The 22,718-nt window shown below is 37.4% G+C and overlaps 3 long non-coding RNA genes across 5 annotated transcripts; all 3 read right to left on the reverse strand.

Annotated features, from left to right (window-relative positions):
• Nucleotides 1-2,942: 2,942 nt before the first annotated feature.
• Nucleotides 2,943-5,201, reverse strand: LOC145908638 (uncharacterized). Its single transcript, XR_014403026.1, has 3 exons — nt 5,062-5,201; nt 4,805-4,905; nt 2,943-4,540 (listed from the first exon to the last, which is right to left on the reverse strand). It is a non-coding gene; the product is annotated as an uncharacterized LOC145908638 (long non-coding RNA).
• A 361-nt stretch (nt 5,202-5,562) lies between these two features.
• On the reverse strand, nt 5,563-8,757 carry LOC145908861 (uncharacterized). 2 transcript variants are annotated; one of them, XR_014403039.1, is made up of 7 exons: nt 8,301-8,757; nt 8,168-8,242; nt 7,919-8,061; nt 6,819-6,980; nt 6,442-6,542; nt 6,196-6,314; nt 5,563-5,683 (listed from the first exon to the last, which is right to left on the reverse strand). It is a non-coding gene; the product is annotated as an uncharacterized LOC145908861 (long non-coding RNA). The 2 variants fall into 2 exon arrangements; XR_014403040.1 differs by lacking the exons at nt 5,563-5,683; nt 6,196-6,314; nt 6,442-6,542; nt 6,819-6,980 and having other exon boundaries at nt 7,793-8,061.
• A 490-nt stretch (nt 8,758-9,247) lies between these two features.
• Nucleotides 9,248-11,601, reverse strand: LOC145908058 (uncharacterized). Of its 2 annotated transcripts, none has more exons than XR_014402936.1 (5): nt 11,395-11,601; nt 11,035-11,196; nt 10,217-10,329; nt 9,730-9,892; nt 9,248-9,431 (listed from the first exon to the last, which is right to left on the reverse strand). It is a non-coding gene; the product is annotated as an uncharacterized LOC145908058 (long non-coding RNA). The 2 variants fall into 2 exon arrangements; XR_014402935.1 differs by having other exon boundaries at nt 10,217-10,389.
• Between the last annotated feature and the right edge of the window lie 11,117 nt (nt 11,602-22,718).

Raw genomic sequence — 22,718 nt, forward strand, 5'->3', positions numbered from 1 at the left:
GCGGAACTGTCTGCTTGTAACTTGCTATAGTTTTACAAATTATTCTACAAGCAACACCAGGATTTAATGCAAGTAGTTGTAACTATGGGAATTCAACTTGTGTCAGTTCTCAAAGCAGGCGCCGCATGTAAGAATGGTAGATGCTCTATAACCACCACACAGACGGGCGATAGGGAGTCATGCGATTGGCAGCATTCAGTCAAAAGCAGTGGTGGGATTAAATTTTTTTGTCAGCCGGTTCTATCACAATAGTTATATTTTTCAGCGGGTTCTGTTACAAAAAGTCATATTGACAGCAACCAGTAATGCTAACCGGTTCGCTGATCACATAAAATTTCGTGAGATGGTTCTATGAACCGGTGCGAACCGGCTGAATCCCACCACTGGTCACAAACCACAAGTAAATACATGTGGAGTTATCAGCTGTATTGGTTGGGTAATCCCCCGCTCGACCCACGTATACAATGTCGAATAAATATTCGCAACCTGAATATTTATCACAAAATCTATTCACCAAGGAGGCAACTCTATGTATTAAAACATTAACAAACTTCTGTCTACGGCACAACTGCGTTAACATCACAAATTCGTCCCATTACCTAATGACGCAACAAACAAAAAACTACTGCACGCCATACGAAAACACAGCAGTGGTGACGTCATAAAGCGCTACGTTTTGTCGTGATTCGAATTCCATTATGAAACTGAATCTGACGACTAAAGGGAACGAATAAATTTGACATTTTTATGCATGGACTAAACTATAATTTATACCAAATACTGATGGTAGTTTAGCATTAGAAATGTTTGTGCGCAATCTGTCAGGATGTTGTTGAGCTTGCATATTATAGCTGAATACTGAGTTTTAAACTGGTCTACCATCTGCACGGACAGTGTGAAGTTCTTAACAGTGCAATTCACAAACAACATAAATTTCGGACACAGCTATTTCAGTTACGTTAATAAATTTTGACTACAAAAAGGCATTAAAGACCTTTTAGACTCTCGATCGTCACAACTAAAGAATGATACTTAGTTCAGATGTTATTATAAGAGGTTGAGAGGTACCGTCTTCAAAATTCCGGTAATTTTCACGTACACAGGAATTAAACCGCCAATTTTCGTAAATGTCCGGACGACTGGGAACTCTAAACATACAGACTACACAATTCCTATTCATAGTTTCGATTACGCGTCAACAATGGTTTAAACATCACAACGCTACAGGTAAAGATTGGCTGAAAATGCATTGGTTTTATTTACTAAAAGGCGTGTAGCGCAGCCTAAATCTTTTTGATTAGGCAAAGCAGGAATTTGTCGAAGAATGTAAGTGCCAAGCACAAAAAACAAAAAATTTCGTACAGGCGAAGAAAAAATATCTTCACTTAACGGCAACCAGCGCGCGTGACACCAACTTTCGCTGTTGTGTGCGTTTTTACTGCAGTGAATAAATCTTAATCGCATTGAAACTAAAAGTAGACGGACACTAAAGCGTATCTGTTATGTTTTTTTGTTGGTGCGTACAACTAAGTTAGGAAAATTTCGTAAATTTTAAAATCTTTTGCAAAACGTTCTTTAGTGACCTAGGGCAGGGATTACCAAACCGGGGTCCGCAACGACTGCACTGGGGTCTGTAACGATACCTCAAAAAACAATTTTTTTTTATACAGTGCGTAAGCAGTAATCACTGCAGTGATCATAACTGCGGTTTCGTAAACTTTACAATACGTACATTTCACAATTACTCCACTTTAGAATGGATCTTACACTATCCTTGTATCTTACGATTTCAAAGTTGATTTCTTTCTTTCGTTTCTTTTACTACGCATCTATGACGTAAGAATTCACCCTAATCGCTAGTGTTCATATTGTTTGTGGTATTCTCAACGCTGATTACGTTGCAAAATGAGGTGACGAAAGACAGGGGGTCCGAGAAAAACTGGTTCACAAAATGGAATCCGCGGCCAAAAAAGTTTGGGAAACCCTGACCTAGAGAATTAGGAGAACACGTTTATGATTTTATTTTCAGTCTTTTGTTTTATATGCTGCGATTTTGCCAACTAACCGCACAGTAAACGTGCACATCAATGCAATGCAGCTGCTAGATGCGCCAGTTGCGGTTAATTTTTTCGTCGACTAAAAATAATTTTTTGTTTTTGTTGCTTGGTACTTACATTCTTCGACAAATTCCGCTTTACCTAAACGTAAAGGTTTTCCCACAAAAGGGTTTAGGGCTGCGCTACACACGTTTTAGTAAATAAATCCTATCTAAACCATGCATTTTTAGCTAATCTTTACATGTTGTGACGTCAGACCCATTGTGACGTACATCCAACTGCAAATTGGCTGGTTACCTACGAATCAGTAAAACCACCACGAGCAGCAAATCTACTACTTCCAAAAAAAGTTTCTTATAAAAAAGGGCTTCTGTAGTGGCGAGATTACAGCGAAAGAAAACTGTTTCATCGCCTACACCTGGAACTGCCAAGCGCCTGTGGTTTTATTATTCGTAATCCAGAATATAGCTGGTCGGTGTTGCCCATGCACCTTGCTACTTATCAGGGAAACGAAACGAATCGGCCCGACCGCATCTAGCTGCTGTAGCTTCCGCCATAACTAGCAACCTGTTTTACTTGTGGGACAAAACGTCACGTACGAATTTCCTCGATGATACAGGGGCTGAAGTTAGCGTTTCACAATAGACTACAATTTTGTTTTGATGATAATTTTTTCAGCACTGGCGTTTGATTCAAATACAATTGGTCAGCAGCCTGGTATTTCAATATATACTGTAATGTAGCGAATGAACTTGGTCTGAAATTAACAATCACTTGTTCGAACGGCTATTTTTTGCTTCGCTTAAATTTATAGGCTACCAGTGGTTCTCAACCTTTTAAGTTTGCGGACCGGTAAACTTTCAAAACAAATTTTGCGGACCGGTGGACTTTCAAAATCAACCCAAAATGTAATTACGAAAAAAATATGCAATTCAAAAGAAGTATGAAAAATTCAATTTAATGAGAAGTTTGGTCTAAATCAGTTTAAAATGGGATGTTTTATTACTTTAATCAATAGACAAGCCTTCAACATCTTTCATTTTGCAATTGAGATATAAAATTGTAATATATTTGGCGGACCGGCAGGAAAGTTGGCGTGGACCGGCGGTTGAGAAATAGATGCCAAAACTATTGAACAATAGCGTTTTCCGCCACTGAACTGCAACTCACAGCTAAGTTTGAGGCAAGGAAAATGTTTAAACCACTTCGGACTCGTGCAAGCAAAATAACAAACATTAAACGTTTTAAGGTTGGTCATTTGCGAGTCCATTCATACGTCGCATAGTTCCACAAATTTCCTGGTGATATCAATGCTTGTGAATTTTCGGAACAGGAAATCCGTGCAGAGCCTAATGGAATAGCGATCCATCGCCTTAACCACTCGGCCACCTCGCCGTCCAAAACCTGTAGTTAAATGAAATATTTATGTGAGAATTGTTAGAAGTAGTTGTTTTTTAGGCGCAATTACGCCTACACTGACAGATAGAAATCCAATTTTGAAACGTGTTTGAAAAAAAGCCAAGCATTCCAGCTTTTACCTTTGTGACTAAACTAAAAGTTAACAACAACAACAGAACTTTTTTAACAACCAGTTTGTGGTGAATTAACATCATGTCCCAACACTATTGGTTCCCATTTGCTTTGCTTGGCCATAATGTCATCTCTACTGTGGCTCGTCACCATTAGTTCCCTACCTAGTTTGCATTTCACATCGATTCGTTAGGGAGCAATAAACAACAAATTGGAAAATTTCCTGTTTAGTTAAGCGGCAAGATCATATCGCAAGCTGCACTTCGGAATGGGACGATCACGCCTTGTCATACAAAAGCATAAAGCGTTGTCTGATTACGGTTGTAGAGATCCCCTACGTATATGTGAAGGTTGTCTTGCAAGTTGTGCGCTAGCTTACCAGTGTATCCTGACAACATTACGCGCTTCGGTTTCAACAAAAATTCCTCTCATTTATTCAGAGGACAGCTGCCGGAAAAGGAACATTAACGAAGCGACGCTGGTTAGTGCATACCGGCTCTTCTGGCATAAAATATACGTGTTGTATTTCTTCAACGTTTCGTCTGCCTTGCGGCAAGACTTCATCAAGTATGACGCAATTTCAAATTGGACTGCACTAAAACACGCAGGGGCAAGAAAAAAGAGGCACATTGACACCGCTTGTCAAATTACGTGCTGGAGGCAAAAACACTGCGGGAGGCGCCACAGTTACAACAAATTTTTGTAAACTGCCGGAAAGAAAACACATTGTTCTTTGTCGTTGACGCATTCACTGCTTTTGTGAATGTGAAACAACGCAAGAAAGAGTCGCTTGGTGTGGTCCAACTCCTTATCCAGAACTTGGGCTTTATCGAAGGCAACTTCGCGTCGCATGTCACCGCATGCTTAGCCAACGCGCAGGTGTTAGAGATGCTTCCATATCGGTTTGTGGAAGGATTTGGAAAAAGGAACTTGAAGTTTTTAAAAACCCTTGTCTAGGTACAAAATACTGAAGTGATAAGCTAAAATGTTAAACAGACATTTCAAACACGACATGTGTTTATCATCAGTGTTGTACTACATGATTATAAACTGCATCGAATGCATCGCCTACATTGGCAGGCAGTCAGATGGAAAGACAATTTTGAAACGTGTTTGAAAAAAGTCCAGCATTCCAGTTTTTACCTTTTTATCCCAAAACCCGTATCTAAAGACATCTGATGAAGCGATTCATGCACAGAAAAACATAAAAAACTTACAGTGTCTGGGACCATGCGCCCCCCACCCAGATATTCAACATCGAGATTGTGACGAAAACTGGTTTTGTCCGAGAGGCAAACATGCTGGCCGCACAAATCGACTGCAACCATAGAAATAAGTTTAAAATGAAACACTGATATCTCCACATGATATTTAATAACTCCTTGCTTCGGGCGTATTACGTTTACGTTGTATAAAAACCAAGGCAATGCCTTCGAATTTGGAATGTACCAGGTCTCTTGCGAATTTATCTTACTTGGATGAAACGCATTGTCTCAATTTAATCAACGCCAAGTCGTTGGTTGGACTCGAATGATACGAGTAGTAAGGACGTCTGTAAACCTCTTCAATATCTAGGTCACGAGAATCCTCTACGCCCTCTGATTGGCTGAATTGGAGTCCGTCACGGTTGTAGTAATCGCCCACCCGAACGATCGTCTCATTGGTGAACCTGTAACCATGGAAATGGTTCCCATGGTAAATTGTTTTAACTCTATGGCACTCCATACCAACAATGAAATTTTTTAAGACCTTATTTCATGATATCCTATGTACAAAATGAACTTTATAGCTGAAAGCATTATTGTTTATAGGAGGTCTGTGGACCCCAAATGGAAAACTATGTTGTCGGAAATCAATCTTAAAATCGACACCAAATTCACACAACGTGCACCGAAATGCAACTTTATACGAGCCTGGATCTGTCTGGAACTTTGCGCTAATTTATTCCAGCATGAAAGAACTTCGGAAATTACTCACGATTTCGAACTGGATTCGACACAATGTGCGGCTGTGAGGACGTAACATCTGTTGATGAGAGTTCCTCCGCAAGAGTGAGGAGTGCGGCCTCTTAATGGATACTTCTTACGTATAGAAACCTGTTAGAAAGACCAAAATACCTCGTACACTTGATGTAAACATGAAGATAATAAGATTATAGTGGTTCTTAACCGATGAAAAAATTACTAGTAGGGGGAAATTATGGGTTTGTGGGTGATTAGTCGGCACCGAAATATACAAAAGTAGTTACAAGAGAAATATTATCATCTGTATTCACTGTGTGTCGTGTAGTTATTGACAATTGGTCATGCCATGTGGCCGAAACAGTGAAAAAAGGATAACAGATATAGCGAAAAAGCAAATCATTAAATTCTACATTTAAAAATTTGAATACTGGTGGGAAAAAGGGATCCCGATTAAATTTAAGCTGGGAAATGAGATGAAAAATGGTTAAGAACCAGCACTGTTACAGACACACGTGTACATGGAAGTAAGCTTTTATGAAAGCCGGCATCTGACTGACAGCGAATATACGACATGGATTTAAATCAGCTCTCCTATAATTGTACGTTTCTACATAACTTTGCAAATCTCCCATAAAATCATTTACCTGCAACGGCTGACTCCCGGGGTTGGCGTTGACCCCTTCCACTATTCTCAATCTGTCTTTGACCTCAGGACAGAAAGCCGGAACAGGAATATCGGTGGTGGCTCCTTGCAGTTTGCTACCTGGGAATATACGAACAAAATATACTGGCTGTTGATAAGACGTTGAATAAAGTTGACAACACAAATGACACATTTGACCGAGTTGTGCATCCCCGTAATAAATTGTGGAAAACTTCGTACAGCTAACCTAAATCTTGGTCAGTTAAAAGCCGAAAATGTTCCGTCCTTTGCGAGTTGTAAACAGCAATGTGGTTGGTTTCTCTAATGGAAGGCAATCTTCACGTAATTCTAAACAGCAGAGAGGAACTACATGAAAATCTTTTAAAATCTCAAACTTTTTCCGAAAAGAGTTAACATTGTTGAATATTCAGCAATTATAGCATTAGAAGTATTGAATATAAATTGTCTTTACGTATCACAAAGCCAGTTATCTTTTGGTAGAAAGCATTATGCATTCTTTTCTAGTTACAAATGCATTACTTTTTCGACCCAACATTTAAGCATAGGCAATACATATATATTTTGCACTATATTGTATACAATAACAAACTAATGTTAGCTTACGGTAAGACGTAGGTAAGAGCCATTGTAATATATCATGATCGATATGGTGTGAATACGAATAATGATTTGAAACTTAGTTCCTCTGCTTAATCTTGCCCTGCCCAGACGACAAAAGGGCCTTGCACTCCATTCATTTCCAGTTGGTCCGTTCTTGATGATTAGCTGTGTGTTACATACAAAGCGAAACCATTACAAACAGCAAGTTTATCCAATTCAATGTTTTACAGTATGATAGTTTGTATTATCATAATCTCCTGATAGCAATATACCCAACAGAAACACATTCTACTTGAATAAGCTATACTTATGATGTTTAGAAGCATAGGCGATACATATACATATATGAAATATATCAATTGAAAAGCTTGTGAAATACCGACTCCGGATTTATTACAGAACTTGCTACAGTAAGTTGAAAGTTCGTTCAATTTATTGTAACCTTTCCCACCGACCAATGGCATAATAAATTTAGAATGGCTTGACAGCGCCGTCTAGCGGATGAACCAAAAGAAGGCACTAAAACATACGAACTTTTAATTCTTGCTGATTCTTTTTGAAAATGGTTTGTTCATACCAAAATAATGTTTTTGAGAAGTAAATTGTTAGTTATCTAGCGGAAATTTAAATTCCCAAGGTTCATTAGAAACTTTTCCAGCGACCAACGGTATATTTAATTTAAAATTGCTTCGCAGCGCCGTCTAGCGGATGAATTGCCCGTTAGCACTAAATGAATTTATGTTCTTGTAAATTCTTTTCAAAATGGTTTCTTTATGTCAAAAATATTGATTTTGTGAAGTACATTGTTAGTTATCTGACTTAACCTTTGCATGCCTCGTGTTGTGACACAAGTGACCTGGAGTAACCCCGACGGACTGTACCGTTACAGAGGTGGTTTCAGTTTCTTCTCACTAAAAGATATGCTGGGGTGATAGTTTGCTTATCAAGCTATTAACGGTCGTTATATTGCTGCTTTTCTATGTCGCGTGATTAATTTACTAGTGTAATAACACGAGGCATGCAAGATTAAGTCAGATAACTAACGTGATTAATTTACAAAACTATTGAACAATAGCGTATACCGCCACTGAACCGCAACTCACATCTAGGTTTGAGGCAAGGAAAATGTTTAAACCCCTCCGGACTCGTGCAAGCAAAGGAAACTTTCGGCACAGGAAATGCGTGCAGAGCATAATGGATTAGCGATCCATCGTCTTAACCACTTGGCCACCTCGTCGTCCAAAACCTGTTGTTAAATGAAATATTTATGTGAGATTTGTTTGGAAAAAATATTGTCTTGTAAACTACTTTAGTTTGGTTTGATATTGTCGTATACGATAAATTGCACTTACATAAACTTGATAGATGGTTTGCCACATCCTTCGATAGTTCAGTTGGTGCGGCGGTAGAGTTTATCACAAATACATCTGAAGTACACAGCATTTTAGGTAAAAGTACGTTTGAAAAAGAATGCATTAAACTAACTGGTTTTGCAAGATTTCTTTCTTCCTGAGTATTTACAAATGCCTTCACTATCTTTAGTAAATGGAAAGCATGAAAACTTTTCCATTCAAGGTTAGCAATTGTTACAGGTGTAAACAAATTTTTTGTGCTGTTTTGGTAAACTTTGCCCATCTTCAAAAAAGTACAGTACATAACAAATGCGCTGCGTTCAGGTCGCAGTACTTTAGACAACTTGGCCATCCTGTCTGTGCACTGTACTTTGTTATATTATTTACAAATGTTCAGAAGTAGTTTTTAGGGCGCAATTACAAACCTTGTAAACGATGATTTGTTTAAAATTATTTCATCCTGGTCAATTAAATGCCTTGTTGGTTTTTGAAACTATAAAACTGTCAAAATCACAACAAAAAATTTAAAAAAAACTCACAAACCGGCGCAGTCTCAATCAATAATGTTGGTAATATTTACCAAGAATCCGATAAGATCGAACAAAGCTTGACACCCTCGTGTAAATCCCAGGTTTGTTTACATTTCCACAACCGATGCCCCAACTTGTGATATCCCAGATTGTGTGATGGTTTATGTCATGCGCTGTCGTTCTGAAAAACAAAATTGGAAATTGTTTGTGGTAATATGTTTAGATGAACAAGAATGACTCGATTTAACCATAACTTGTGTTTCTTCGGTTTGACGTTGTAACACTTAAATCATTTTAACCTGTTGTCATTTTTGACAAACAAGTTGCAGATTTTAACAACTTTTTGTTAGTTTTTAAACTGGGTTAAAATATAATCAATTATATTATTCATCAATACTTCATTATTTTGTAACAATTAAATAACAATGACTTATATCAATGGTGGGGAAGGTCAACTATAAAAACAACATAACCCGTCTCACACAATTTATGAAATAGCATTTATGCAAAAGTTTTTGTGTTGATTAAAAGCAATACTGCTTACCGTATGTTTGTCATCTTTCATTGTCATTTTCTGTTATGAGTAAGATTGCATTCTATCGGAGTGTGTTTAACTTCTAATACTACAATTTGGGTGTTTTTTACCCAGGATTGCAGAGAAGTATTGGTGTTTACAACAACTAAATTATTTCCAGTCGTTATTTTCCAATCCTCAGGTTGGCATCGCTATGACTCTGCAAAAACAACACTGGTATTTAATGACTTTGCAATTAAAAGCACCAATGTTTGTAAATGAGTTTTAGATGAGGACGTTTTTCTTTATGGTTCTTTTGCTTTTGTCAATAAATTCGACAAACAACAACTACAGTCAGACCTTTTTAATCTAAACTGCTTCGTTTCATCTAATATGTTTTAGTCTGCATAAAGAGCCATCCAGCACATACTTTTATTAAATTCCACTTAACATATGTAGGGGTCAACATAAAATCAAAAATGTGTTTGCTCTTTCTTTATTAACAAAGTCGTTCTAACCTTTTTTGCACCAACTACAAGGATTTAATGTAGGGCAGGCAAGTTGTTGGTGACCTTGTGAAAATTAGAGGTCATGACATTTTTTTTGTGTGTTTGTTTTGACCACACAGGGATTTGAATATTCTTGATGTTGCCTTGGTGATGTTTTATTCTTCAGTGCAACCTGGTGGATGAATGAAAAATGAAAGGTTTTGGAACCACTGTCGACCCGCAACTAGAGTACAACTGAAACTTGGCAAAATCTCAAACAAATGCATAATTATGACTGCCAAACATAACATGGTTTTAATGTAATGAAACAAAAAAAATAGTTGTCTAATAATGCTACAAGAAATTACTGTTGTAAAGTTTATGCAGCAAAATAATGTTATATAGGCATAGTTACACACACTTGTGATAATATAGCAATATCAATACCAAGGAAAAAGTATCACATAAGTTTTCAGTATTTCGTTCATCGAAAATTACATACAACAAAGTTAAATACCGCTTGTGGGGCAACCCAACTTTTTTGCTTGCAACCTCTTGTTCAGATCAAAATTTCCTGGGATTCGTTGTGTTGGTCAATCATCTAATTCAGTGACTCTAAACCTCTTTGTCCTGGCATACAAAGCTGTTAGAAAAGCCATTGACCTATTTGATGTTTTGATAAATCTGGTCCTGCCAAGATTAAAGTACGGGGTGAAAGTCACAATGTGTTTTCCATATAACCAGGTTGTTACTTGCTTGTTCTGTTTTGCATATATCCATGCTCATATTGTAAACTGCACAAAAATTTATTGAAAAATATGGGTTTATAAATCACTTAGAGTGAGTATTTAGAGGTTGTGGCGCATCCCTGACAACGCTCTATGGAGGGGTCGGCAACCCCTGGCACATTAAGTTAATATTCATGGTATGCCAACTAATTTATCAGTTCATACTTCAGTACTTTTACATGCGGGATTGGCTTGCGTCGCAAAGATACGTCAAAAAGATAAATGCCAAAGAATTGCACAAATTTACACAATAAAATTTATATAATGATATAAGTAATGAGGTGGTGGCAACACAGTGGTAACAAGATAAGGGCAATATACTCTGGTTTGAATGTATATAATTTAAAAACACACATGTAATGTTTAAAACATTGCTGAACCCGGATACACTGACACTGGTTAAGAACCACTGGTCTAAGTTCAAAATTCGCAAAAAAATTTAGCTATCTCTTGCAGAAAAATGCTTTGCATATAAATATAATTTACTGTGACATGGAGCCCGACGGCACCACTGGTTTTCGCTTTTACATGGACATAGAGTTTTCACCTTAATTGTCTTCGGAGGTTTGCACCCAGTTTTTGTGTAAATCTTCCACTGGTTGTTTGGCGAGAAAAATTGTCAAAAGCCAACATCAAGTTGCACTGATGAGACCTAACAGATCATAACATTGGCCCAGTCGTCCAGTCTGCAACTCACTTAACATGATTTCTGTTAAAAAATTTATACAATAATTTAGTTTGGGGTTTTGGATCAGATTTTGGATCAAATTTATTCTAGGATTTTTTTATTTGCTTTGACTCGAGGATTCATTTTAAAACAAACCCAACAACTAACTTTTAAACAGAGCACAACTACATTGCAAGTAAGTACTTGTGTACAACAGACCAATACAAGACATACACTTACTTCATTAACCAACATATTCTCTTGGTTCATGGGCGTTGTCAGTTTGTGGGAATTTCACTCTTCATTTGCAATGAGATTTCTTCCAATTAAAACCAATACACTTGAAAATAAGATAATTTGGGACAGTTGAAGTTTTAATTTTATTCCAAGACCAAGTAGATCCGTCTGTTACGTTCCTACATGACAACATTCTATTCTACAAACAACCCCTGGTATTCTTTCTTCTGAAAACTGGAATAAAAATGTCAGAAAACTTTCATCTCACTTTCTGCTCCAGACATATTTCACTTTATATATTTCGCAGCAATTTTATTTACAGTAAAAAACATTTGTTTTGAACAAATCACAAAAAAAACAAATAATTCTGGAAGTCTCGTGTTTTGTTTCAATCCGGACCACTGGAGTCTGCATCGGATGAGAGGAAGGAATAATAACTGACCAAACCCGAAACTTTCGGCTGAAAAAAAAATCACTAAACTTTTAATTTCATCAAAATTAACAAAACCATGTTTTTATGCAAATAAAAATTAAGCAAATTCTTACCGGGTTTTCCATTTTTTTAATCTCTTCTCTCAAGACTCGAATAGATTCGGAATGGAATCCGCATCTATACAGCTCCAACTTCTCATCCACTTTAGGGAGAATCCGACAAATATTTCCAACATCTTTTCGTTCAAACTTGTTGGAACTTAGGTTGAGAATTCTCAACTATTTAAAATATAAAAATTGGTCGGAAATCTTTGTTTCAAACTTTTTTCAAGACAGAATTTTTTCTTAAAACCGGATTAAAATTAACTCCATGTTTTCACTTTTAATTAAAAAAAGTTAGTTTTGAAAAAAAATCATGGATTTAAACAAATATTTATTCTCAAAGTAATGAAAACCAACCTTGGGTCCCATCTTCATAATCGCTTCACAGATCATGTTTAAAGTTTCGGAATTAAGTCCGCATTTCCTCAACAACAGCCACAAACCGGGTTCTTGAATCTGTGGGAGGAAATCCGCGAGAGCGAAAACATCCGAAATCTTCAGTGGGATTCCGGTTAAACTCAACTTCCCAGGACAAGAGAGGGCGATTTCATCTCTAAATATTTCGTCAACTTCCTGTAAATCTACGAGGAAATCTGAAACAGGGACAAGTTTATTAAAACAAACATGGCGGAAGTTTTATTAAATCATTAAAACTTTTTATTGCAAACTTCAAACAAGATTTCTTCACTTTTAATCGGATTTAAACAAGACAAGATCCAACAAATTAATCAAATACAAAAACATTAACTTACTGGAAGGAAAACATAAACTTTATCCGACAAAAAATATGCGACCTTCCTTTAAAACTTTCAACCTGAATTAAACATTTTTATTCCATTCTCTTCTTTCAGAACAATGGAATTGCGACGTCACAATACTTACTGTGACGTCACAGTTCCGTTTACAAACACGCATCACACAGACTGGAAATAAATACTAACCTCGTAACTCGTATCTACGTAAATACGATCCATGGGGCCTTTTTTCTCGCAGGTATTTCGAAAGTTTCTTCAACAACTTTTTCGCACGTTTGTCTGAAAATAACAAGATCAACATTTACAGCAAAAATAGAAGCCACGTATTTGGATGGGAGAATTATTTAAACTCCCAATGTGCGTTTTCCACAAATATAACCTGCGTATATTAGATGCGTAATGAGATGTGAGACTTTCGAAACCACGATGCCCGTTTACCCAATATAATGGTAACTTGTAGTGGAAACTGTGTGAAAGTTTAACAGCAAGCTTTTCGCGTAAAGCAACGTTGTGTAACAAATTGTAAACATGGTTTTGCAAATCGTTCAGGGCCTGTCAATGCAGACAAGTGCAACAAAACAAATATGTTACATAACAGCAGCATCTTAACTTAGCAATAGTTTCTTTGTCCCAGCTTTTTGCACCTAAATGCCTTGTATTACTTTGCTGGTTACAATTATTACAGCAGAATGATTTTCTTATGTTTAGATGAGAAAAAAGAAAAGATTGTTTTTAATGTAACTGACTACCATGCATTTGTTCCTCATTGTTAAGTGTGGAGGATGCTGGATCACTGGAAGCAGTCTTGACTGAGGTTGATGGCAAGGTTTCTGGACTGGAACCACTTCCATCACCTGCAAAAAACAATCAAGGTGATAACTGCAATTTAATGGCACTTATGTACACTGTAAGGGTTAACCCAATGCGAAGGCCTTACTTAATAATTTTGACAATAAAAAGATTAGGTTACAGTGGCTTAACAACCAAGCTGGACCTGGGCATTCCAGGCCACTGCTCTGTCTGTGGGAGTTCGCCAGTTAGACTTTACAGCAGGGATACACAACACGAATGTCATATTTGGTTTTCCAGTGGATTTTGAAGTGACTTCACAAACAGGTTTTAACTTTATGAAACTACTCTTTGAGTTGTGCATCCTGCTTTACTGGGAAAAGGGATTTAATTCAGCTATGCTGTATTCATAGGCTAATCACTGCTTTAAACCACACCGGGAGTCCATTTCAAAAGCAAATCAAAAAAGATGCATTTTTGGAGCCATTGAGATCTATAAATATTCTTACTGACTGCTTCAGGTACAGCAACAGCAAAATGTTTAAAAAAAGCCATAATAATTGAGAGCTGCAGACAGGGTGTACACGCACTGTTTCGGCCTATGAGGTCTCATCAGTGAAGCTGTTGACTGTGGCACTGTGCTAGCTTTTACAAAAGCAGTCACACTGATTTTCCAAACCACCGGTGGTTTTTCTTGTTTGGTACCCAGTATAAGGTACCCAATGGATTGATGTTGACCGAAAGGTACCACAAAGTGGAAATCAGTGTGCCCGCTAGTGTAAAAGCTAGCACAGTGCCACAGTCAACAGCTGCAATGATGAGACATCATAGGTCGAAACAGTGCATGTACACCCTGTCTGCAGCTCTCAAAATGTTTACATATGTGAAATGTTGTAATATTCATACCATTTGACAATTAATTTAAGTGCCCAAAACCACAGGTTTATGCAAAACAATGGATATAATAAATACCAAAGAATTTTTGTGTTACAAAAATGGTATACTTCAGTACTTGCACTAAAAATCAGTTGAGCAACGTGTGTATATAGGGCAGAACTTACTTTTTACATGTTCTAGCTCACCACCATCTATTTGAGATATTGTGGTTGCCTTAAGCTCAGCTGCAGCAGTGGAGGTTTCACCAGCTGTAGAAACATGTGTTAAATTTACATTAACAATACATGATTGTTTAGATTAACACAACAAATGGATTGAGCTACTGTGGCATGCTTACAGCACTAAAACGTTACACACCAAGTAACAGCGGCATCACAGCCAAGACTGGTAAAGCTTCTTTTCCTGATAGCTCAAGATATAAAAAAGCACTGGAGTTTGAACTCATAACTCTGGTCATTAGGAACCATAGTTCTACCAAGTAAGCTATGAAAGTTCCAAAAAATGGAAACACCCACTTTGGCTGTGATGTCACTGCCAAGAAGCAGGGAAATAAAACTCAATAATTTGAAAATTTAACCTTTTCCTGCATGTTTTCGATGTTTCTTTGAACGTCTTGAAAAAATTCTCGCAAAAAAACCTGTACGTTTCTTTGTGGCAGAATTGGAAGAAACTATAGCAAAACAAAAATACTGAGTTTATCAAGTCTAGCACAACCATGCTATAACACATAATACACTGTCAAATCTTGTGCAGCCCAGTTTAAAAATGAAAGGATTGTTGTTATGTTATGTTTTCTGCTTTGTATATATTTATCACCATTCTCCAGCGACTGTTTTGAATGTTGGGCCTTGGAAGTTGTTGCGCCACCTAATGTTTTGGATGAAGACGATTCGATATTTCTTGAAGCCAAACCATCCCTGAAAGCTTTAAAACAATGTGTTGAAATATATAGCATAGCATATATATATATCATTTATTTTCATTTTTTTGTAGACTTTAGTGAAGTGTTGTAATATTCATACCATTTAACAATTAATTTATGTGCCTTAAACCACAGGTTTATGTAAAACAATGATTATAATAAATACCAACGAATATATGAATGCAAAACATGGTGGCAACATTACACTCCAGTTTGTGTTGGAAAAATGTTATACTTCGTTTCTTGCACTAAAAATCAGTTAAGCAACGTGCGTATATAGGGCAGAACTTACTTTTTACATGTCCCAGCTCACCACCATTAATTTGAGATATTCTGGTTGCCCCAAGCTCAGCTGCAGCAGTGGAAGTTTCACCAGCTGTAGAAACATATGTATTACAAATCATAAACAAGATATACTGGGATACCATCTGTTTGCCAGTGCCTTGATAAAACAGAGTACAAACATTTGCTGAAATTCTAGTAAAATTTTAAATAATTGTTCCAGTGGTTCTCAACCTGTAAGGGCTTTTAAGTGGTGTGCATAAAAAATTGCAACATAGACAAATTCCATCCAAAAATGCCAATCGTGTGAAATTGCATGCTGTGGCATGTGTCATGAACTTTCAATGGGCATTAAATCCTGTTTCTGGTTGTTATTTGGCATTTTGATATTCAGTTCAAAGTACAACACAACCATGCTTTAACACACAATACACTGTCAAATCTTGTGCAGCACAGATAAAAATGTAGGCATTGTTGTTGGTTATGTTTCACTCAAATAGTTTTCTGCTTCAAAAGCATTTACCACCATTTTCCGGCGACTGTTTTGAAAGTTGGGCCTTGGAATTTGTTGCGCCATCTAATGTTTTGGATGAAGTAGATTTTACATTTGTTGAAGCCAAACCTTCTCTGCAAGCTGTAAAACAATGAATCACAATATATAGTATAGCATATAATATATCTTTCTTTTTCTGTCAATTACAAGTTCATTGCTTAGTACTCAGCAAAGTTTTGTCAGCAAAAAAGATAACAGAAACACATTTTTAATACACAAATACCAAATATATATAGTACTGACGGATTTTATGCATCTTGGAAATTGTCGTACCGCTGACAGCACTATTGACAGGATCAGATTCTGAGCTGGTTTCACTATGTCCACTTCCAGATGCTTTGATTGAAAATTATAAAATAAAAATAATGGTCATTAAAGCACAAACTTTCCAATGTGCTGCACATACCTGGTTTGTTTCCGAGCAAAAGGCCACACACAAAACGACGAACCATTGCCCAATGGGGTTTGTTAATCAAATCGTCAACGATTTGATCAAATTCTTCATCTGACATGAACATAGAAATGTAGTATGCACCAAACATTTCCTGCAGAACTTGATGAAGGTAGTAGAAGAGAACATTCCCCCCATCAAAGACTCTACGACTGGGAAACCAGGAGAACTTTGCCATTTTGAACACTACATCCTGTACTTTTACATCTTCTAAACCTACTTTTTGAAGGTCATCATGTGTGAACACAACGGTTTTGCGAACCATGCCTTCATATGCCATTTGGCTAAGTGGCAACTTGAGGTTTTCTAATTTCTCTCCTTTTGCATGCTCAGAGTGACCAAGTTGTTGCAAAACGACATCAAATACATTAGTTATAGTGGAAACACTGTGCACCTCACCAAATAACCCAGCATAAACAATAAATTGTAAAAGCATTGGATTGCGGCATACATCAAGCAATTGTGGAGATTTAGTTGCAAGTTTGTTCCACAGTTTATTTGCTTTATCACCTGAGTAACTATCAAACAGTGTCTTTGCATCCTCAGGAGAAAGATCACTGACATAAATTGTTGGCTTAGGTCGGAGTTCTAATGGTATTAATAGCAATGAATGGGGTCGAGAAGTAAAAATCAATGTAGATTTTGGAAAAAATTGCCTGCTGCAAAGGTTAGCAACAAGCTGTTGTACTGGCAAGGGAGTGCCATACTTCACATTTACAGGTGCCATGTTTTCTAGTGTCCAGGTTGCCTGATCTAATCCATCAAAAATAAAAGCACACTTTTCTGGGTTGTTTATCATCCACTGGAAAACCAAACTGAGTGTTTCCTGTGAAGCATGGTTGAACTGGTTATCCAGCAGAAGCTCCTGCAAAGTAAGCTTTTCATCACCATAGTTTAAATACATGAACCGAAGATGAAGCACTAAGTGATCTTCTGTTCCTAGTTGCCTGCACAATCTCTTTGAAAGAGTAGATTTGCCGCATCCAGCCGGTCCAAGAAAAGCTAGAAATATGCCTTGCTGGTTGTGTTCTTTGAAGCTTGAAACTAGTTGCTGAAATTTGATGTGTTCACCAACAAATCGATCATTGCCCCCCTTGCTTGTTGATGGCTGAAACTTATTTTTCTTTTGAGGATGAAATCCTTTGTAAATATCAGTATCTATCAGTGTTGGTTGAACCTCTGGTATTTCAACCTTTTGCAACTCTTCACTGTAAGGGACAACATCAGGATCAAGATTTTGAAGCTGATATTTTTTTATTTCATCAACTGCCTGTTGCAACTTTTCTTCTGCAAATTTTAAACAGGTTTTTCAGATAATAAATCTATGTTACTGTGGTTTCTTGAGAAACAGTGAGCTCTAGCATCTATGTTTGGCTGGTTTAATTTTAGTGCAGCATGTTGCATAACCACAACGCAAATTGAGGATTAGTGTTTATCTGTCAAATTATATTGTAATGGTAACGTCTAATGCCACAGAAAAATGATAAAATCCCCAAGTACAAAAACGGGAAAAAAATTGTCTGCTGTTTAGTTTGTTAGCCAACCGTATAATGTATCATCATATTTTCATTTCAAATGCTTGTTTGCAAAGTTTTAATTGATCTAACTCTTATTTTAGGTCAATTTATGGAACTACTTTGCTTCATAGGAGTAGGAACAAACATAATTTCAGATGACATCGACAAACATCACAGAGTATATTTAGTTGTAACAGGCAAATTTCGAGTTGTAACTCCCTGATTGGTTGGATCTTTACCCACAATGCAGTATACTTAATGGAGCTTAAAAAAACTGCTGAAGGACGCATATTGGTTTTTCTATGAAAATAAGTTTGGCGGCGGAAAATTTGCACCTTGTATTTAATCCTCTGTCACAAAAGAAGGACGCCACAAAGCAATCAGTGATGCTTGGGGTTCAATTTTACGTTTGAGCACATGTGCCGTTGCTTGGACTAAGTTAGTAGTCTCTGCTTGGACGAATTTGAGCCAGTTTTAGGCAGTTTTAAGTAGAGTTTTGGGTGTTTTATGTTAGGTAGTTACGCAGTAACGGGTGCTGTATAAAATTGAGCTGAAAAGGCGGTTCAATCTTGAGGCTATATCTGCAGAATAATCAAAGACTCATGAATTACAATAAATTTCGAACACCATCGGTGACGGGACCTGCAGCCAACATGATGTCTGACGGAAGTCAATGTTCATAACGACAGTGATGTTTCAATCCTGCTATAACTGACAAATCGCATCCTAAAAGCATGAGCATTCAGTCATGTTGTGTAGCAGCCTACTGTTAATGCCAAAGTTCTAACCCGCTTTATAGCCAAGTTAAATAATGTGAGTGATATTTTTCATTATTGTTGAAACTTTCTATTAGTTATGTTCCTCAATCGAAATCATAATCACTCAGCAAAACATGGTGAAACAAGTCAGGTTTTTTTACAAAGTTGTGTATTTTGTGCTTTTTCAGAGGAAGAACTTTCAGCGATTGTATGAGTGTTTCCGTTCCACAGTCAGCAAAAAAAGCTTAATCGTAGACAAACGTAGGTGTTTCAGCTCCAGTGTTTGGTTTACATGTTGGCCAAACAAGCGTGAAGAAAATTCCTCACTTTCTAAGCCCATGTGATCGGCGTGAAGATGCCTTGGACTTACAGGCACCGTAGCTTCATTTGACAGTTTGGCTTAACACTAGATACAGTAAACTGGAATCTTCTGTCCACCGTAATCCATATTGGAAATAGCTGTCCCTGTACTGTCGTATCTACCAACTGATTTAAACGTTTTCACAAACACTTTACTTCCCGTATGTTTGCTCAGTTTCGCTTGTCACAGCTACAAAAAAATGTTCCACACTTGTCCTCAAGTGGTTTGTAAAATAGTTACGTAGGTTGTTTGTGATGTCACGAGGTTATGAGTTGAGAGTTAACTATCAAAACATTTAATGGCTTGATGCCACATAACCAAAATGTTTGCAGTGGCAACATATAAGCGCATGTGTAGAATGGTTTCATATCTCCGTCGAAACTCTTTTATCAATTTTTCGCGGCACACACAGTTTGCGAAACCTGTTAAACGCATTATTCTGACAAGCTGTAAAGTGCACTATTCGTTCAAGTAGACAAAAATGATCGCATGCTCATCATGATTCTACAAGGGAAGTGAGAGCTCCCGAGCATCTGGATCCAAACACAAATTACTAAACACATAAAAGTATCTGAAAACGTTTTTACACCTTTCACGCAAAAAGGTCACGGACAGCATGCTTTTGTCTTAATTGCTGAAGTCAGACACATTCTTATTTTAATCGGAATATTGCTTTCCTTAAAAGCAGAGGTCGGTGTTGTGACAACCAAGACATGCTCACCCACAGCCTTCTAGTATCATGCTGAACGACAGAACTTTTTTCTCGCACTTGCATTTCGCCCCAACAACAACCGTAACTGAAACTTAAGTGCTCTGTACACCAGAGGCGTTTGATGGTTGCGGCTGACGATGCGTAGCGGTCGCCGATTTTTCCGCGCTTTTGGAAGCGGCAAGAGGCTTTTCACTAGCAGTGCGATTGTCGCCACCGCGGCAAATCATTTCAATATCTACAGCGTCTTTGTGTCGTAAAAACGTCAATAGGAAACTTATATGTATTATTTGGTTCGCTTTTACTGGTGGAAGAGCAAATGACTATGTTAGTGTCACTGATCTACAATATTTCGTAAAATAAACATTTTCCAATGTCTAAAAATTAAATACCGCAAAATAATTTGCGCCATTTTCAACAATAAATCTTATCACCAAACACTCAATATAGGTACAAATAGAATTGTTTAAAACCACCTAAAATAAATCATAACTAGCCAAATACCGAACGAAAAAGAGCTTCGGGTCATTGCGGCTGACGGAAAAGTTAAATCAGACTTAACTCCGCCGTCAGAGGCTTCGAGCGAGAAAATCACGCCGTCACTGCCAGTCGCGTATGGTGTGAATCATGCTACAGGCAGTCACTATCTCCGTGGTATATGTTAATTGCTCCTGCTCAGTAACTTAATACATAAAAGCCAACGATGTACATTTACATGAACTTGCGTTTCGTGACATAGAACCAGATTTCCATAGCAATGCATGCATGACCTAACTGATCATTGGTAGCAAAAATGCTGGCAACCATAAACAAAAATGTGGAATTCAGTGAAACATTATCTGCAGTGACAATTTTAATGTGATGATGTCCACGTCATTTAATCAGAGTCTAACTGTCCAAGTCACATAATATGTTTAATTAGATTCTATGTTGTCGTTGGGGCTAGACACAGATATTGTTAAATGAGTCGCAATTAAGCTAACAATTTTGTCATCTCCAAATGGTCGAATATAAATGCTAAATCAGTTTGGTTTCGACTTGAATACAAGCATTTGTATTCCAACCCTTCCCAGTAAAACTCCCATACCTCGTTTTTCTTCTGATTCTGAACTGTTTGTTTTCGGATGATGATGATGATGTACGTCACCAATATGTACGTTCTGGAATGGAACCAGGAAACGTTGGCAAACACACAAATATTAATCGTCCAAAAAGGAAGCATGGTCATTGAAATATTTAAAAATCCATTACTATTTCTAAACTGCCCACATGCGTGCTTGACTTTCTCCAACCCCTACCACCAGTACAGCAAATCTTAATATTCAAGAACAACAAGCTTACCTCGGCAACAATGCTTTGTGGGTTTTCTCCTTCTGTTTGTTGTTCGGCCATTCTTGGATTAGCAGGTGTAGCTTTGTATTGCAAGTACAGTATAGAAATATATCACACATCTATAGCCTACGGTGTGTAAAGATTTGTATATTATGCAATTTACAAACACACATACTCATGAACATAAAAGTAAACTAATGTATTGTAGATGCCAGAAAAAAACTGAAGTACACATATTTAGTCACTACAGTAAGCACTGCCAGGCAAAGTATGCAAAACTATGGTTAATTTGTTCAAGCCAGTATTGAAGATAGCAGGCAAGGAAAAACTTTTGTTTCCGCCGTTTGGCATCTTGCGTTGAAATAGCGGAACTGACTGCTTGTAACTTGCTATAGTTTTACAAATTATTCTACAAGCAACACCAGGATTTAATGTGAGTAGTTGTAACTATGGGAATTCAACTTGTGTCAGTTCTCAAAGCAGGCACCGCATGTAAGAATGGTAGATGCTCTATAACCACCATACAGACGGGCGATAGGGATTTTCCTATTTCATGCGTGGCTACTTTAAGAATGGTCCTCGTCCTTTCAGGTAATTGAGACGGGAAATGAGTCATGCGATTGGCAGCATTCAGTCAAAAGCAGTGGTGGGATGCAATTTTTTCAGCCGGTTCTATCACAAAAGTTATATTTTTCAACGGGTTCTGTTACAAAAAGTCATATTGACAGCAACCAGTGATGCTAACCGGTTCGCTGATCTCATAAAATTTCGTGAGATGGTTCTATGAACCGGTGCGAACCGGCTGAATCCCAACACTGGTCACAAACCACAAGTAAATACATGTGGAGTTATCAGCTGTGTCGGTTGGGTAATCCCCCGCATACAATGTCGAATAAATATTCGCAACCTGAATATTTATCACAAAATCTAATCACCAAGGTGACAACTCTATGTATTAAAACATTAACAAACTTCTGTCTACGGCACAACACATGCTTACCGACCCTAAGACACAATTCGTTAACATCACAAATTCGTCCCATTCCCTGACGTTAACAAAAAACTACTGCACGCCATACGAAAACACAGCAATGGTGACGTCACAAAGCGCTATGTTTCGCTTTCAGTTTGTCGTGATTCGAATTCCATTATGAAACTGAATCTGACGACGAAAGGGAACGAATAAATTTGATATTTTTATGCATGGACTTAAGTATAATTTATACCAAGTACTGATGGTAGTTTAGCATTAGAAATGTTTGTGCGCAATCTGTCATGATGTTGTTGAGCTTGCATATTATAGCTGAATACTGAATTTTATACTGGTCTACCATCTGCACGGACAGTGTGAAGTTCTTAACAGTGCAATTCACAAACAACATAAATAACAAACTTACTTGTCAGCACAAGAATATCATAAAGGACTGTTAGCACAGGGTAATCATATTTGCATAAGCATATTTGCTT

Source organism: Ascidia mentula, chromosome 7 (genome assembly GCF_947561715.1).
Source record: "Ascidia mentula chromosome 7, kaAscMent1.1, whole genome shotgun sequence".
Classification (NCBI taxonomy): domain Eukaryota; kingdom Metazoa; phylum Chordata; class Ascidiacea; order Phlebobranchia; family Ascidiidae; genus Ascidia; species Ascidia mentula.